The sequence below is a fragment of the Mustela nivalis genome, assembly GCF_964662115.1.
Source record: "Mustela nivalis genome assembly, chromosome: 15".
NCBI classification, from domain to species: Eukaryota; Metazoa; Chordata; class Mammalia; order Carnivora; family Mustelidae; genus Mustela; species Mustela nivalis.
The window spans coordinates 51,235,414-51,252,625 of record NC_139034.1 but is presented as its reverse complement, the minus strand read 5'-3'; positions in this window follow the sequence as shown (position 1 = coordinate 51,252,625).

The following is a 17,212-nucleotide window of genomic DNA, read 5'->3' as shown; positions in this document are numbered from 1 at the left end:
TTAAATTCTAGTTAGTTAATGTTCAGCGCAGTACTGGTTTCAGAAGAATTCAATGGTTCATCACTTACACAAAATACCTAGCGCTCATAATAACAAGTGGCCTTCCTAATACCTATCACCCATTTGGCCCATCCTCCACCCACGTCCCCTCCGGCAACCCTAAGTTTGATCTCTGTAGTTTAACAGTGTCTTTTATGGGTTGCCTCCCTTTCTTTTTTCCCCTGTATTCATCTGTTTTGTTTCCTAAATTCCACATATGACTGAAATCACATGGTATTTATCTTTCTCTGACTGACTGATTTCCCTTAGAATAATGCACGCTAGTTCCATCCAAATCATTGCAAATGGCACAATGTCATTCTTTTTGGTGGCTGAGCAATATTCTACTGTGTGTGTGTGTGTGTGTGTGTGCATGCGCGCATACACACATGTGTATATATGTATACACACACCATTTATATACCACATATACACATATATATACCACATATATACACATATGAATACCATCTATATGTGTGTTATTATAGTTTATTATAATATAAATATTTAAATATAAATATATAATACATAAAATATAATAATAAATAATAAACATATAAATCAAAGGAAATATAAAACACAGCAATAGAAAAAAGTAAACATCTATGAAACATTTCACAATGGAGGAAACTTTATTCTCTTAAATTAGTAGGTTTATTGTTTTGCTTCTTTACATATTCGATGTTTACACACTTCGCAGTTTCAATTAAATTCATTTTCTTATGTTTATTAGTCAACATGAAGTATATTCACTATTGAAATCATTATAATGACAAACCAAGTATTTCTAATAAACTTCCTTTATAAGTGACTAGGATAGTAGCAATTTGCCCCATATGTCCAAAATGAGGTTTTACTTAAATACCAGCCATTTGGGACTGACAAAATTCTCTACTCAACAGCTTTACCTTCAAACATTATTTGAAATAGTTATGACTTTTTTTTTTCTTCCCATCTCAACTATTCATCAGAACATACTAAACCATTCATAGATGGTTTATTACATATAGGACTTTGCTTGACAATACTTTAGAAATTGAATATGTTTACTAATTTAATTTCAAGAACTTGAATTTTGAAGGAAGGGCAAGAGGAAAAAAAGAGCCAATATCAAATATTTTATCTGACCCTATTTAGCCTTTTGGATAAATTAAAATAATTCACCAAATAATTTCAACTTACATTTTATCATCATCAATATCATTATCATTGTCATCATTATCATAGTATTTCCTTTTGTCTATATAGCTCTTAAGGAATAATAATTTTTAAAAAATACCCTTTCATTTAACCTTAAAATGACACTGTAAAAATGATTATCTTACAAAGCAACTAAACCCAAGAAAGTTCTTTAAAAAGCAATTGTGCAAGATAATATAAGTAGGAAGTAATAATGTTGTTTCAAGACCACAATTTCTAATTTTAATGCAGAGAATATTTGTCACACTAGGTGTTAGCTTTTTATTTTTATTTATTTACTTTTTTTTAAGTAGGCTCCACACTCAGCGTGGAGCCCAACACAGGGCTTGAATTCAAGACCGTAAGATGAAGAACTGAGCTGAGATCAAGAATCAGACACCTAACGCTAACCAACTGAGCCCACCTAGGTGCCCTTAAGTGTTAGCTTTTTAATATGTGCATTTATTATTATTATCCTAGATATGTGCATAAAGTTTCTTGAGCACAGTAGATTATTATTACTTACATCTAACAAATAATAACTGACTCTTCTGTACCCCAATTTTTACTACTGATGTGGTACAATGAAAACCAGATATCACCATATACACACAGGGTATATATTGTAAGTGAGGGACCAAGAAAAAAAATCTGAACTTTATATAGGAAGAGACCACAAAAAGGTATATCTGGATATTTACATAGGAAAGTTCCCCTATCCCCTTCAGAGGGTTTGGTTTTTTGTGTGTGCATTTTTTTTTATTTTGTTTTGTTTTGTTTTTTATTTTTTTAATATAAGGGGGAGGATCCTGGATCCTCACTCTTTGGAATCCAAGTGTACCTCTTCAGCAAAGTTGTAATACCAGTGTTTCTAACTTCATAAGCCAGGGAATGGCTTCTGTTCCAGGTTCACATCCCCCTTTGAAATACAGATTCATATTTTTGAATAAGTAAATACCTCTATCTTTCTTATTAGTTAATGAGTTATAAATTAACTTCTATGCCTTATCGTCTAGCATAGGTCTGAAGTTTCAGTAAGACTTGCTCAAAAAGTCCTACTGTTCATAAACATATTTCCTAAACCACTTCACAGTAGGAGTATTTTTGAACCTTTATGGTAAAAGTGTACCATGTATTAAAAAGAGTAGCAATTTCACAGGGTTAAGTCTCTTACATCTTGCACAAGAAAATGTCTTTTTTAAAATTTTAAATAGAGCAACTGAATTTGCTATTTTTAATTGATATTAAATTATTGACTTATAATTAATATAATTATACATAAATGAATGATAAGTAAGGACAAGGTTGGAGGAAAAACAGAATAGGAAAGATACACATGGGATGTATCAACAAGTTTCCAAACATTTATTCTCTCCAAGGTATCTTTTTTCTCTTTGAGACCAAAGCTACCGAAGGGGATAATGTCATGCCAAGAGGAAAATGAGACACTTATAAATAACTCAAGAAAAAGTAGTCCTCATGATTTGAACAACAATAAGAATTTCATCAGATTGTTCTTCCTGAAAAATAACCTCTTAGGTTGAAAAGTCATCTAGCATTATTTCTTGATAATAATTATCTGATCTCTTGTTACTGGGATTAGTTCTTACATTCATTAGATTTTCCATGTGAGCATAAACTCAAATCACATGGTTTAACTTAATGTGAAATTAAGTGCTGACGTAAGCATCTTCTCTTTTAGGTGTAAACTTTTTACTCTCTGTGAACAAAAATAAGCAGCAATAATAAAACAGTAACTTCTAACATTTCAATAGAAATCATTTAAAAGTAATGTTGAAAGCATTTCAAACTGTATTTTATAAAATTTCTGTATCCTCATATATAATCTGATGAATATATTTTGTTATAATACCTCATTATTATTTTTAAAAATAACATCTAGATTTCCATAAACATTTCTTGATTTCAAAGTGAATGACTGTTGAATATCTACTGTTCTTATAAAGAATTATGTTCAGAAAGACACGTTTAAGTTGTCAGGGAATTAATTTTAAGATACTGTAGAAAAATTTTTTATTTTACTAAAACTACAACTCTACTAACAAATTGTTCATTATATTTTTTTTCTTTAATTCATCTGTTACATGAGATATGCCATTCACTTACTAGGCAGTTTCACCTCTACAGGAGGGGAAAAAAAAAAAATACTGCTTTATATTGACTCAGGATTTCCTTTATAGAGTACAGTACTATCTAAACAGTTAGTATCTCAGCCACTCTTGCTTTATCCCAAAATATTACCTGTTTCTTTTTTCTTTTTTGAAGAAAGGCAGACTGCCATATGCAGCACTTTATCTGGTTGTGTCTGGAGACTTGGAAGCTCCACTACCCTACATTCTCCTACAGATCAATCTTGCAAGTTTGTCTGGAGGTTCTAGTAGGAAGCACAGCCACTTGTATACTCTTGACAGAAGAATAGTCTTCCTTTATCAGGGAAGGTTGTCCTCTTCGAAAGGGGTGCAGCTTGGAGGGGGAAACAAATGGAGTGGTGGGGGAAGAAGGGGACTCCCACCTAACCAGCCAGATCAACCAAATCATTGGGGTGACAGATGTAGCGACTAGATTGCCTCACATCCCAAAATACTACCTATTTTATAAAGTCTTATTTAGTAAATACTCAAAACAGTTTTACCTAGTCTAATTCCTTTTCTTCTTGTTTTTTAAAAGATTTATTTATTTGAGAGAGAGAGAGTACAAACAGTGAGGGACAAAGGCAGAGGGAGAGTCTTAAGGGGACCGGGAGCTGAGCATGGGGCTCCATGTCATAACTTTGAGAATACTACCTGAGCTGAAACCAAGAGTCTGATGCTTAATCAACTGAACCACCCAGGTGCTCCTAATCTAATTCCTTTTCATATTAAGTAGGAAAGTAACAATTTGTTCATGTTAATAGAGAATGGGGTATTTTCTTGTCAGTAGCAAAATGAATTATTCACTTTTTTTTTTTTTTAACTTTCTTCCCCCTTTCTTCTCCCCCTGGTTTTGGATCTCTTCTGATTTTGTTAGTGTACATTTTCCTGGTCTCTTCGCCACCCTTTTAGTATTTTTTTTTTTTTAAGATTCTATTTATTTAATTGACAGAGATCACAAGTAGGCAGAGAGGCAGGCACAGAGAGAGAGAGAGGAGGAAGCAGGCTCCCTGCTGAGAAGAAAGCCTGAGTGGGCTCGATCCCAGGACCCTGGGATCATGACCTGAGCCAAAGGCAGAGGCTTTAACCCACTGAGCCGCCCAGGAGCCCCTCCACCCTTTTTAGTATTTGATTCTTTTGTTCATATATTCTTATTTAGATAAAATGACAAGGCAGAAAAACTCACCACAAAAACAAACAAACAAACAAAACCAAGTGGCAGGGATCTAATCAATATGGGCTTTAGTAATATGTCAGAACTAGAGTTCAGAATGAAGATTATCCCGGTACTAGCTGGGCTCGAAAAAAAACATGGAATATATTAGAGAATCCTTTTCTGGAGAAATAAAAGAACTAAAATCTAACCAAGTTGAAATAAAAAAAGCTATTAATGAGGTGCAATAAAAAATGGAGGCTATTATTGCTAGGATAAATGAGGCAGAAGAGAGAATAAGTGATACAGAAGACTAAATGATGGTGAATAAAGAAGCTGAGTGGGGCACCAGGGTGGCTCAGTGGGTTAAGCCTCTACCTTCAGCTCAGGTCATAGTCTCAGGGTCCTGAGATTGACCCACGCATGAGGCTCTGCTCAGCAGGGAGCCTGCTTTTCCCTGTTCCTCTGCCTGACTCTCTGCCTACTTGTGATCTCTCTGTCAAATAAATAAATGAATAAATAAAACTTTAAAAATAAATAAATAAATAAATAAGCTAAGCAAAAGAGAAACAAACAACTACTGGACCACAAGGGGAGAAATCAAGAGATAAGTGATACCATAAGACAAAATAATATTAGAATAATTGGGATCCCAGAAGAAGAAGAAAGAGAGAGGGGGACAGAGGTATATTGAGCAAATTTTAGCACAGAATTTCCCTAATTGGCAAAAGGAACAAGCAACAAAATCCAGGAAGCACACAGAATCTCCTCAAAATCAATAAAAATAGGCCCACACATCGTCATGCAATAGTAAAACTTACAAGTCTCAGTGACAAAGAGAAAATCCTGAAAGCAGTTTGGCACAAGAGGTCTGTAACATATAATGGTAGAAACATGAGATTGGCAGCAGACCTATCCACATAAACCTGGCATGCCAGAAAGGACCAGCACGATATAGTCAGAGCACTTAATGAGAAAAATATGCAACCAAGAATACTATATCCAGGTAGGCTGTCATTGAAAATAGAAGGAGAGATAAAACGCTTCTAGGAAAAACAAAAACGAAAGGAATTTGCAAACATCAAACCAGCTCTATAGAAAATATTAAAAGGGGTTCTCTAAGCAAAGAGAAAGCCTTAAAATAACAGACCAGAAAGGAACAGAGATAATATACAATAACAGTCACCTTACAGGCAATACAATGGCACTAAATTCATATTGTTCAATAGTTACCCTGAATGTAGATGGGCTAACAAAGCAAAAGACACAGGGTATCAGAATGGATAAAAAAACAAGACCCATTGATATGCTGTCCTCAAGAAACTCATTTTAAACCCAAAGACATCTCCATATTTAAAGTGATGGGGTGGAAAATATTTTCCATGTTAATGGACATCAAAAGAAAACTGGGGTGGGAATTATTTTATCATATCAATTAGATTTTTTTTTTTAGATTTTATTTATTTATTTGACAGAGAGAAATCACAAGTAGATGGAGAGGCAGGCAAGAGAGAGAGGGAAGCAGGCTCCCTGCTGAGCAGAGACCCCGATGCGGGACTCGATCCCAGGACCCTGAGATCATGACCCGAGCCGAAGGCAGCGGCTTAACTCACTGAGCCACGCAGGCGTCCCAGATCAATTAGATTTTAAGCCTAAGACTATAGGATGCTATATCGTACTTAAAGGGTCTGTCCAACAAGATGATCTAACAATTTTAAATATCTATGCCTCTAATGTGGAGCAGCCAACTATATAAACCAATTAATAACAAAATCAAAGAAACAGATCGACAATAATACAATAATAGTAGGGGACTTTAACACCCTCCCTCACTGAAATGGACAGATCAACAAGGAAATAAAGGCCTTAAATGATACACTGGACCAGCTGGACATCACAGATATATTCAGAACATTCCATCCCAAAGCAACAGAATACACATTCTTCTCTAGGGCACATGGAACATTCTTCAGAATAGATCACATCCTGGATCACAAATCAGGTCTCAACTGGTACCAAAACACTGGGATCATTCCCTGCATATTTTCAGACCACAGTGCTCTGAAGCTAGAACTCAATCATAGGAGAAAAGTTGGAAAGAACTCAAATACATGGAGGCTAAAGAGCCTTTTACTAAAGAATGAATCCGTCAACCAGGAAATTTAAAAAGAATTGAAAAAATGGAAACAAATAAAAATGAAACACAACTTTTCAAAAATCTGTGGGACACAGCAAAGGCAGTCCTGAGAGGCAAGTATATAGTCATACAAGTCTTTTGTATTATTTCCTTCAGTAACTTCACATTCAAAGATTTAGATAAGTAGGTAAGAGAAACACCAAGGGACTTGTATCAGTACCATGACTGAGTGTCTATAAAAATGAATGGGGTACAATAGAGGAGATAGACTTTGGACTCATAGGAAATAAAGAAAATTCACTTTTAATATTTCCTTTGTCATATTTCCCCTTCTATATATCTCCCATTTGTTTCCTAACCACTTCATTAAAAAACAAGCTTATTATTTTTCAAATGAATTCATCAAAATACCAACAAATATTTGACAAGGCAGCCAAGAACACTTAATGCATAAAAAATAGTTTTTCCAATAAATGATATTGCAAAAACTTGGTAGCCACATGAAAAGAATGAAACTGGACCCCTATCTTATACCACTTAGAAAAATTAACTCAAATTAGATTAAAGACTTAAGTGTAAGAGCTCAAACTGTAAAACTTTTAGAAGAAAACATAGGGAAAAGCTCTTTGATATTGAACTTGGTAATGATTATTTTTGATGTGACACCAACAGCACAAGCAACAAAATAAAAAAATAAAGAAATGGGACTATATCTAACTGAAAAATTTCTGTGAAGCAAAAGAAAAAAATTAACAAAATTAAAAGGCAACATATACAGAGAGAACATATTTGCAAACCATATATTTGATAAGTAGTTAATATCTAAAATATGTAAGGAATTCATACAACTCAATAACAAAAACCCATGAATAATTAGATTAAAAAATAAGTAGAAAAACTACAAATCAGAGATATAAATGATCATCAGGTACATCTTTTTATCAATGATCATCAAGGAAATGCAAATACAAACCAAAATGACATATCACTTCATACTTGTTAGAATGGCTATTATCAAGAAGACAAAAGATAACAAAAGTTCACAAGAATAAGGAAAAAAGGGAACCACTGTGTACTGTTAGTGGGAATATAAATTTGTTTAGCCACTATAAAAAACAGTATGGAAATTCATAAAAAAAAATATAGAGCTACCATACAATCCAGCAATTCCCCTTGATATACAGCTGAAGGCAACAAAATCACTCTCGAAATATCTGCACCTCCATGTTTACTGCAGCATTTTCACAACAGCTAAGACATGGAAACAACCTAAATGCCCAGCAATGAACCAATGGAAACAAAACAAAACTAAACAAAACACAAACTGCAGTATATACAAATAATGGAATATAATCCAGCCCGCAAAAAGTAGAAAATTCTGGGGTGCCTGGGTGGCTCAGTCTGTTAAGCACCTGACTCTTGATTTTGGCTCAGGTTGTGATCTCGGTGTTGTGTGTGTGAGCCCCATGCTAAGCTTTGCACTCAGTGTGGAGTCCGCTTGTCCCTCTCCCTCTGCTCACTCCCCAACTCACCCAATTGCTTATGAATTACTGACATTTGTTACAGAGAAGCAAATGCAAGCCCTTTCCTTTAAATAAATAAATAAGTAAATAAAATCTTTTTCTAAAAAATGTAGAAAATTGTGCCATATGTGGGAACCCAGATGGACCTTGATGGCATCATGCTAAGTGAAATAAATCAGATAAAGACAAATACCATATAATCTCACTTATTCGTGGAATCTAAAAGATGAACTCATAGAAAACAGATAGCAGAATGATGGTTGCCAAGGTCTAGGGATGGGAGAAATGGAGAGGTATTGGTCAGTGGGTACAATCTTCAAGTTGTAGGATAAATTAGTTCTCAGTATCTGATGTACAACATGGTGACCAAGTAAATAATACTGTATTATGTACTTGAAAATTGCTAGGAGAGTATATCTTAAATGTTCTCATACCATGCCCCCCTCCTAAAAAAGGTAATTAATGTGATATGATAGATGCATTAGCTTACTTTACTGTGGTAATCACTTTAGAATACTTCTGTGTATCAAATCACCACACTGTATACCTTCAACTTACAGAAAGTTATGTCATTTATATCTCGGTAGAGTTGGGAATAAATATACCATGATATTGTGTCACCATTATGAGTAGGAACTAGGAAATGTGTAAGGTACAAAAAAAAAAAAAAAAAAAAGATATTTCCAGTGTTCTAGCCAAATAATTTGAGCAGACAAATCACCCAATTGCTTATGAATTACTGACATTTGTTACAGAGAAGCAAATGCAAGCCCATTTAAAACTCTCCAGGAGCTATTTAATTGTGGTTAAGATATTAAAATCTGTTAATGACTGGCTTGTCCAGTCCCTGCATTTCAAAAACAGATAATCATGTATAGAGAAGCAAAGATACAGCTAGAGCCAGGTTCAATGTTCCAATAAGATACCATAGCTTCAGTCTATTTAGGATAAATATTATAGTGTTTCCACAGTATATATTGTTTGATTTTTAAAACCAATGTTTGGAAAATTTCTCTCTCATTGAAGTGAACATAAAACCAAAAGATTAATTAAAGTATTTTAGACCTACTGGGTTATTTGACTAAAGCAAACAAATAGCAAGGTGACTGTTCGTTTGTTTGAATTTCACAACCTTGTTATTTTCTTCCAAGACCAAATTTTCCTCATGTTTACTAAGGAAGTTTTGTCACTGTATGCATCTAGCCCCAAGATACGAATGCTCACTTCCAGTGTTTCCTGGTTAATGATTAGAACAAAAGGGGTGGGAGAGTATATAAATCTATTTTGAAAATTCAAGATTCCACCTGTACATTCTGGGACATGATGCTTCCTTCCCTTTCTTAACCACAACACCCTGTTTCCATGTCAGCCTGGCCAAAAGAAGGCCTAAGGCATCCAAATTTAATTCTTGATTCAGCCATCTAGGTTATTTTGTTTGCAAGAGTCCTCGATCACAAGGATAATAGTGACTACTCAGTCAGGTATACTGCTTGCCAAATCTTTCTATAATGGGCCAAAGTAAGATCATATTAGAACTCTGTAAATTTTTTTAAAAAACTAAAATTTTAATCATTTTAAAAAATTTCCTTGTCCTTGAACGTACTATCGCAGATCAAATGTCTTCAGTGAGCAGGGAATTACTGAAGAAAAGGGTGAGGGTATACCTATTGGAATGAGACACACTGAACTTTTACGGTAAAGGAGAAGGAAACACTTCAAGGGGTTGTTTCAGACCCAGAGAAGCATCTGATGGATAGAAGAACACAATGATCTATCTCTTTGAAGTTTACGATAAAATCTTCCTTAAAACCTTGCAGACACTTTAAATTTAAATCTTGTCATCCCTGACAGATTTCACTGGCCACGATTTGATCGCCATTCTTTTTTTTCTTTTTTTTTTACCGGGGAGCAACTGTGGTTAGGGACCTGGATGTGCGGCTGGATCCCAGGATTCTGGGATCATGACCCGAGCCCAAGGCACATGCTTAACCCACTGGGCCACCCAGGCGCCCCATCATCATTCATCATCATCTCACTGAAACATCTGTCAGAAACAGCCAGGGAGGGTTCCCAGCCCCTGTACTTACCACTCAAAACACGTCAAAACGCCCAGATGACATCTCCACACGATTCTCACAGTCATAACTGAGTAGGTCCGCTAGATGGTGGATGGATTCCACTGGGCTAGAGGCAGCGGCAAATAGGCCGGGCTGGATCACGGAAGGCTGTAGGTTCGCAGCCTGCGCCGGTCTTCTTTGTTCCCCGGTGTACCTTTGACAGTCACCAGTGTAGCTTTGACGGTCTCCACAGTGCACGCAGCTTTCAGTCAAGGCCACGGCAGGCAGGTTGCCCACACCTAGGCAACCTGCCTAGCCCTCAGGGCGTGGCGTGGCAGCAGTATGACTGATGGTGGAAGGTCCAACAGAAGGTGTGCGCCAAACGCCTCACTGACGCGTGGAGTTAAGGAGAAGGCGTTCCGCGCGGCCTCCATCTTGCCGGAGAGCGTTTCTCTGCCGCGCCCTGCGTGTGGGCCCCTGTAGATCTCTCAGGATCCCGCGAGATCAGGCTTCTTCTGGCCAGTGTAGTAGTAGCCGCAGTGCCTAGAACTGGCCAGTGTAGTAGTAGCCGCAGTGCCTAGAACTTGATTCTGCCTGTCTCTGAGCCTTCTCTGAGGCTCGGTGCGCGATCCAGGCCCTCTGCTCTCGCGACCAGTATTTTCAAGTCAATTTGAAGTGTACTATTTCCTTCCAGCAATCACATGGGAGGCCCTGTCTGCTGCCCTCAACTGATTCAGGTCGCGCTGGACAGACCCTAACGTGGCCTTCAGGTAACCGGAAAGATCTTTCCGAAATGAGGCTATCTTTGGGTACTTGTCCCTGACTTTAGATGAAATTTTCGGGTGAAAGGTCTTGAGCACCAGAAGGCATTCAGGTCAGCTTCAACCTGTTATACGGGGTTGTTATGAATGATGGACTTGCCCTAAACTTAACCTTTTAAGCCGTGACAGACTCCATGCAATTGCTAAAACAACCTTCTCAATGTGGATTAGTACTTTGGGAAAGGTGGAAAGGAAGGTACAGAAATTTAATGAGAAAGTCACGTGGCTTTTTAAGGTAGACTTTAGTACTTTATGGGATTTGTTAAGTTTATTTTGTCCAACACATTAAGGGGATAGTTGAGGTCTGTACTTAAATTGACCTCCTGCGACATGGAGACCTGTTGACAGTCACCTTAATTAAATGTATGACACAGTTGAACGGTCACAGTCTCTGCAGGACAGATTAATCAGAATCATTGATCAAGTGGCATGTTCATTGGAGAGTACTATGTGTATCTCTTATGTTTCATGTTTAGTTATTTCTTGTAAACAAGACATAAATTTTTTTTCAGTCTTTTTCCCCCAAGTTCATCTTTTTAAAGATGTTTGCATAGTGCACAACCTTGGAAGATACAGTGTCCCCTTCAGAGGCAAAGGCAAATGTACTTACCCTCCACTATGATGAAAATGACATCCTCCTTCAGAAAAAGGGTAAGCTTGCTTAATATCCATTAAGAGAACCAGTTTTCCTAAGCTCAATATTCTTTTCCTGTAACAAAGTCCATTTTATTTGCTGGCATCCTTCTGTGCCTATCCACATAGACCCTGCAGAAGTTGGGGTCAAGGTGAACTGATAGGTTGATGTTCATGTTTCTTTCTGTGCCATAAGTAATAAAGTCCTTGGTCTTAGACTAGGAGTCTCATGCCCAACCAGCATCCATGAAAATGTGGTAGACTAACACATTAGTTTGCAAGTGGGGTAAAATCAGAGGCTTTTCACAACTCTTGGCACCCTGGGGTCACTTAAAGCCTACTTATTTTTCTTGAAAAGTATCATGATTAAATTGTCCATTTACTGAATATTCAAATACATTTCATGCTGAGAGTCTCTTACAGCTATGTGTGTGTAAAAATATATAAAGATTGGTAAGATTATCAGACTATGAATTATAAAGTTACAGAATACTTTCAAAATCCAAGGCCCATCAGTTAGCGATAACAAAAAGTATGCATCACCCTTAAATGGTGACACAATATTTAGCTACATTGTTAAAACCAAATGTTGATAATAATCTCTAATCTTTCCTCAGGCAACTTCATTTGATATTAGAAGCTTTCTCTAGTTAAAACAACTTGGTGAAATTCCCAAGAAAGGGATAAAGTTGGTATTTAGACATTTCTATTAAAATGAAGGTCAGGTTTCCAGCCAGTCAGAGATTCATTAGGAGCAAGCTGCTAGCCCCTGGAAACCTTCACTGCCTCAGATCCATTATGGAGCTGATTAGTAGCAGAAATTCTATGTAATAAGTCTGTGTAATAAGTCTCATTACCCAATCTGCAGTACATCCTCCTCCACCTCCTCACAATCCGCACATTTTGTTTCATAGAAATTGTCATTTTTCTTGGTTGTCTGCCAATTTGCTACTGTAATGGAAATGTTCCAAATTAAATGCCACTACCAGAACAGGATGCCCATATTAAAAAATAGTGACTATAGACTCTGTCTAGTAGTTGGACATCAGAGCTTATAACAAAGTTTTGTATTTCCAGGATTTCAGTGATTAAATCATTTTATATGTAGCAAAGGTTAAAGATAATTTTAGCCCTTTAGATATTCTGGAAGGGAAAAGGGTGGGAGGAGGGAGGGAGGTGTTTTGTTGACAAGCTTTTATTTATCTTTATATTTCCTGGAAGACCATGAAACATCAACATACACAATAGTCCTTCTGTATTCTTAAGATTAAAGGTGAAAGGTGACTTCTGTGTATGTTTCTGTAGTGTCCTGTGTCCATCATATAATCCAAAGAAAACACTTTATTGTACTATAAAAATTTATTTACTTATTTCTTTGCTCTACTTGACAGTAATTGGCTTGGAAACAGACAATATGTTCTTTTTACCTTTTTATAACCATTTCAAGAGTTTGGCTTATAACATCTGGAAACCTGAGAACTGGTTTTTAAATGAATGAAGTTTTGATTTTAGAGAGCTTTGACTTATTTTGTTCCATGATTCCACTGACATTGTACAGCTTCTGTCCATGAGGCTAGATCAGATAGAGAGGGATGCCACAGGACAAAAGGAAGGAAGACTCTCAGTGGTCATATTGAGATGGAAGCACTGTACCCTGGAAGATTTGCTATGGATACACAAAGCCATAATCAAAGAGAAAGACTGAGAACAACAGGAAAAGATAAAAGGAACCAACCAACTAACAAAAATAACAACAAAATGATAGGCATTCCCTCTCCATCCACAATTTTAAAACCAAAAGCTATAGGAATCAAAATTTAAGCTGAAGGATTAAAGCAGTGTATTCGATCATATTTGAGATAGGAGAGAATGAAAATGATACAAAACAGTTAATACCTATTGAGTACTCATGATTTGAATGCCTGTAAATACAGAAATATCCCTGCCTTTTAGGAAAAGCTTCAGGGGAGACTTTCTTAGAATGGACACAATCAGCCTTGTGTGCCTACCACTGAGCTAAGCCAAAGAATAGGAAATAATTATGGCTTCTCCCAGCACATTCAGCAGATGAGATCTATCTTTCCTTTGTTCTTTACAAAGAAAATGTGCTTTGAGGGGAACTTTTTTTTTTTTTTAAAGATTTTATTTATTTAGTTGACAGAGAGAGAGAGATCACAAGGAGGCAGAGGCAGGCAGAGAGAGTGAGAGGAGGAAGCAGGCTCCCCACTGAGCAGAGAGCCCGATGTGGGGCTCGATCTCAGGACCCTGAGATCATGACCTGAGCCGAAGGTAGAGGCTTTAACCCGCTGAGCCACCCAGGCACCCCCTTTGAGGGGAACTTTAAGAATATAAAATGACTCCAAGGTAAAGAAAATATCAGTTAAAAGAGAAAGTTGTTTTTAGTAATTAAACATAGTTTATTTAAAACAGGTATTAATTAAGTTATAAACAACATAGGAACAAAAAATTTCTTCTGGAATTTCAGCTATACACATTAAACATTTTCACTCTTGAAAATTCACCAGAATCTCATTCTCTTTATTCACTTTCCATCTATTTGTTTCTCTATAATTCAGTGCATCTATTGACCCAATTTTCAGTTTACTAGTTCTTAATAGCTCTCCCTTCTGTCTGCTGTTACACACATCCACTGGATTTCAATCAAAGTATTTCTCAGTTCTAGATTGTTCATTTGGTTTTGTAGTATAGATTCCAGTTTACTGAAGAAAATCTCAAACTAGTCATTTATTTCCTTGAAGATAGTGACCAGTCATCTTAAAATCAATGAAGCCAGGTGTATTTGGGGACCTAAGACCAGACTGTCTCTCTCCAATGCAGATGTATATTTACTTTTTGGCAGGCTGTTAAAATCTTAGGATTCTAACAGTACAGAATCAGTCTAATGTACAAGCCTAATATACAAGTTAATGTACAAGTCTAATGTACAATGTCTAATGTACAAGTTAAATCACAGATTAAAAAGATTTAACCCTCAACCTCAGTTCCTGAAAAGCTGATTCATTTCCTGTTCACTGTCACTTCCAGAGTATAACTTCTCGGGGTTAAAATTGAAACCCCATGGATATGTCTGTGGGGTGGGGAGGGCAAGGGGAGAGAGGGAAGAGCAAGGGAGTCATAGCGGAGTGGAAATTATTAGGCCTTTCTTTGGCAGTTCCTCCTAACCTTTGTTAAAATCGAAAACTCTACTCAGCATCTCTGTTTTTCAGTTGCCTCTTTGAAAATTTGCCAATGTGTGTAGTATGAAAATGCCACCCAGGGCACCTGGGTGGCTCAGTGGGTTAAGCCGCTGCCTTCAGCTCAGGTCATGATCTCAGGGTCCTGGGATTGAGTCCCACATCGGGCTCTCTGCTCAGCAGGGAGCCTGCTTCCTCCTCTCTCTCTCTCTCTACCTGCCTCTATGCCTACTTGTGATCTCTCTCTGTCAAATAAATAAATAAAATCTTAAAAAAAAAAAAATGCCACCCAAATCAGAACTCCTCCCTCTGGATTTCTGTCTTCTTCTAGATTCTGTCTAGTAATTTCTCCATTGGCTTGTAAGGCTTTCCAGAATTGTCAGAAGGATTTTTAATTATTGGTCTGCTCTTTAAGTTTTCCTCATAATTATGTGATTTGTTATAATTTGTTATAAGTCCTGAATTACATTTAGAAGCTAAATCATTAGAGAGCAAATTGAAGCATCGTAAATCTTATTTACCATTATAATGGCATTATCTTTGGGATATCATAAATGTTTAGCTAAAACTGGGCCACAAACTATATGAAAGTGTACTAATTTTCACTTGTGTCATAAATTTTTTAAAAAATCAAAAGATTTCACAGAGCCCATAAGAAAGGTAGCTTGGAGTAAGATGAATGGATAAAGCTCCCTTGATTCAATAATAATAGCACTTCTTTTACATGTTCATACACATAAAAGTTCCTTTGAAGAAAGGGTTCATCTGATTAAAAACATGAAAATCAATGATACTTGCAGAGGTGTTAAGAATTCCTAAGCTGCATAATGACAGGAAAGTGTTTGTCTATTTCATCAGTGTTATTCTAATATTTCCCATAGTACCTGGCACATTATAGGTTTTCAAACAATGTTCATTGAGTAAATGAATAAATTACTCATGAAATTTGAAATGTCTATTGTATCCACAAAAATTATTATTGAAATAATTTATGATATTTAATTATTTAATGTTTAATTTTTGTTTAAATTGTAAAACTCATATTTTATAGATTTTATTGATATATAACTTATCAAATTCAGTTTCTTATAATGTATAATTCAAAGATTTTTAGTGTATTACCATATAGTTTTTATATTTTTCTAAATTTTAATTTTCATTATAGTTAACACAGGATGTTATATTAATTTCAAGTACACAATATAGTGATTCAGTACTTCCATACAACACCCAGTGTTCCTCAGGGCAAGTGAACTCCTTAATCCCCTTTGCCTATTTAACCCATACCCTCACCCAACTCCCTCTGATAACCATCAGAGTGTTCTCTACATTTAAGTCTTGGTATTTATGGCTTTTAGCCATCACCATATGGTTTTATAGTTTTTATGGTTTTTAGGCTTCACCATAATCTAATTTTAGAACATTTCATCATGCCAAAAACAAACCGTGTACCCCTTAGCAGTCACTCCTTGTTCCCTCTCATCTATACCCCCTTACTCCCTCAACCCTAGCTAACCACTAACCTAATTTTTGGTACCTAGATTTGCTTATTTGGTTGTTTGATACAAATAAAACCATATAATGTGGGATCTTGTGATTGGCTTTTTTTACTCAGTGTAATTCTTTTGAGGTTCATCCATATTGCAGCATTATTACTTCATTCCTTTGTTTATTTATCAGCTGATGGACATTTGAGAAGTACATGTTAAAACTACAGTTAGTGGGGCACCTGAGTGGCTCAGTCGGTTAAAGCATCTGTCTTGGGCTTGGGTCATGTTCCCAGGGTTCTGGGATCGAGCCCACTTGCTTAGCGGGGAGCCTGCTTCTCCCTCTTCCTCTGCCTGCCTGATGCTCCCCTTGCTTCTGCGTGTGCGCATGCTCGCTCGCTCGCTCTCTCTCTCTCTGTCAAATAAATAAATAAAACATTAAAAGAAAAAAAAATTAAAAAATAAAACTACAATTAGATACTTCCTCAGACCCATCAGACAGACTATTTAAAAAAAAATAAAGACAGTTTTGGTGAAGATGTGGAGAAATTAGAACTCTCATATGTTGCTGGTGGGTATATGAAATGGTGTAGGTACTTCGGGAAATAGTTTGGCAATTTCTCAAAATTATATTAAACGTAGAGTTATTACCATATTACTTAAAAAATTTAATCCTAGGTATCTACTCAATAGAAATAAAAATGTCAATGCAAAAATTGTGCACAAATGTTCATTGCAGCATTATTTATAAGAGACAAAAGAGTTGAGACAAACTATTTTTGTTTTTGTAGCAGTTTTATAAGATTCAAAATCTAAGAATCCATTAGGTCATCTAT